A 2,691-nucleotide genomic window follows, 5' to 3' on the forward strand; every position below is an offset into this window, starting at 1 on the left:
TGCGGTGCGGTGCGGTGCCGCGGCGCGGTTTAGGCGCGCTCGCCGCGGATGCGGCGCGCGAGCTGGATGTCCTTGGGCATGATGGTGACGCGCTTGGCGTGGATTGCGCACAGGTTGGTGTCTTCGAAGAGGCCGACGAGGTAGGCCTCGCTGGCCTCCTGCAGGGCCATGACTGCGGAGCTCTGGAAGCGCAGGTCGGTCTTGAAGTCCTGGGCGATCTCGCGCACTAGGCGCTGGAATGGCAGCTTGCGGATGAGCAGCTCTGTGCTCTTCTGGTAGCGCCTGATTTCTCGCAGGGCGACGGTGCCCGGCCTGTAGCGGTGGGGCTTCTTGACGCCTCCGGTGGCGGGCGCGCTCTTCCTCGCCGCCTTGGTGGCGAGCTGTTTGCGCGGCGCCTTTCCGCCGGTGGACTTGCGGGCCGTTTGCTTTGTGCGGGCCATGGCGGTAGCGGTAGCGGTAGCGGAGCGGCGTGCGTGGAGGTTAGGTGCGGCGCGGCGTCCGGTGCTGCCTTGACAACGGGCCCGCGCGCCTCCGTGCTGCGCTTATATGCCCTCGGTTGCGCGTGGTGGGGGGAGGGCGGGCCAGAGTCTATATAGGGGGGCGGCGGGCGCGCTGGGCGCAGACCGTAGCCGACTCGCCAGCCGCTGCAGCTGCTGTTTGTGCACGTTTTGCTTTGCCCGAGGAAGGAAGGATGACAGGCCGCGGCAAGGGAGGAAAGGGGCTCGGCAAGGGTGGCGCCAAGCGGCACCGCAAGGTGTTGCGCGACAACATCCAGGGCATCACGAAGCCCGCCATCCGCCGCCTGGCTCGCAGGGGCGGCGTGAAGCGCATCTCTGGTCTGATCTACGAGGAGACCCGCGGGGTGCTGAAGGTGTTCCTGGAGAACGTGATCCGCGACGCGGTGACGTACACTGAGCACGCCAAGCGCAAGACTGTGACGGCCATGGACGTGGTGTACGCCCTGAAGAGGCAGGGGCGCACCCTGTACGGTTTCGGCGGTTAGGCTGCGTCGCAGCGGGCGCTGGCCTTCCCGCGGCCGTGCTTGTGGGTGGGAGAGACTAGAAAACGGCCCTTTTCAGGGCCACCACACTGTTCGGAAGTTGAAAAGTGCGAAAGAGTCTGTGTTGTTGTTGCTGCGTGTGTGCGCTGTGTTGTTTGTTTGTTTCTTTCTTTCTTTCCGTTTGAGCGACGTGATGTGACTGGGAGGGGAGAAGGAAAGGAAACGTGTCATGTGGCTGGCTGTGTGTGGAGCTGCTTCGTTTGTGTGTTTGTTATTGTGTGTCTTTGTATCGATCGCGACGGAGATGGCGGGCTGTGTGTTGTTGTGCGAGAGGCGGTGATTATTTGCTTGCGTGGTTTGGCTCTGTGTGTTTGTTTGCGGCGGCGGCGTTGGGGTTTCCGAGGCAAGGCGTGTGGGCATAGGCGGCCGGATCAGCTGTTTCGTTCGTGTCGACGGCCGTTGCGCGCGGGAGTGGAGGGCGGTGTGTCGACACGCCTCCCTTTAACAATGGTCATTATTGCTGCCGTTGTCGGTTTGGAAGGCGACTGCGACCGTGCAAAATGTGTGTGTGTGTGTGTGTGTTTTGGGCCACACGGGCTGTGTGGACGACAAGATGGCGGACGTGCGCCGGCGGCGGCTGTGCTGTGACGGTGCAAAGTTAAAACAAAACAAGGTGCGGCGAGGACGACTGAAATTTTGCTTTGGACGTAGGTTTGTGTGGTGGCCCTGAAAAGGGCCGATTGTTGTGGGCCGAGCCGGCAAAGCGCGTTGCGTGCAGGGGAGCACGCGGCGCTGCGATTGCCTGGCCTCCTTTAGGCCTTCTTCTCGGTCTTCTTTGGCAGCAGGACGGCCTGGATGTTGGGCAGGACACCACCCTGTGCGATGGTGACGCCCGACAGGAGCTTGTTGAGCTCCTCGTCGTTGCGGATGGCAAGCTGCAGGTGGCGCGGGATGATGCGCGTCTTCTTGTTGTCGCGGGCCGCGTTTCCGGCCAGCTCGAGCACCTCAGCCGCGAGGTACTCCATGACGGCGGCGAGGTAGACGGGCGCCCCGGCGCCGACGCGCTCTGCGTAGTTTCCCTTGCGCAGGAGGCGGTGGATTCTGCCGACCGGGAACTGGAGCCCAGCCCTGCTTGAGCGGGACTTTGACTTGCCCTTGACTTTGCCTCCCTTTCCGCGTCCGGACATGGCGATGGGCTAGCGACGGTGCACACGAAACGGAAACGAAAACGACCGGTGCGAGCGGCAGCGAGTCGAGCAGCGGAGTGCGTGCCGGCGCAGCCGCGCTCGCACATTTTGTACCCTGACTTTGAGGGTGACTAGAGGTGAAGTTTTTGTCCTCGGACATTTACTTCAATTGGGAAATGTGTGGTTGTATTGTTGTGTCTTTACTTTTGTGGTATGTCTTGTATGGTTATGTGCATGTTTGTTACTTTAACTTGTGCTGCCTGATCTGTGGCGATTTGTGGGTGATGATGATGATGGTGAATTGATGGGGGTGAGAGAGGGTGATGTGATGGAGGGCGATTGTGTGTTCAGTCAAAGAATATTGACCTGGGTGTTTTATGGCGCTTGATGGTGGGGTCGTATTGACCCAGTGAGTTAATGAGGGGGTTTGTTGACCTGCTAGCTGTTTCGTAGAATGCTTTAGCTAGGTCAACAAAACGTTGTTGAAGTCGTACTACGTCCGCA

The sequence above is a fragment of the Schistocerca americana genome, unplaced genomic scaffold (genome assembly GCF_021461395.2).
Source record: "Schistocerca americana isolate TAMUIC-IGC-003095 unplaced genomic scaffold, iqSchAmer2.1 HiC_scaffold_78, whole genome shotgun sequence".
Lineage (NCBI taxonomy): Eukaryota > Metazoa > Arthropoda > Insecta > Orthoptera > Acrididae > Schistocerca > Schistocerca americana.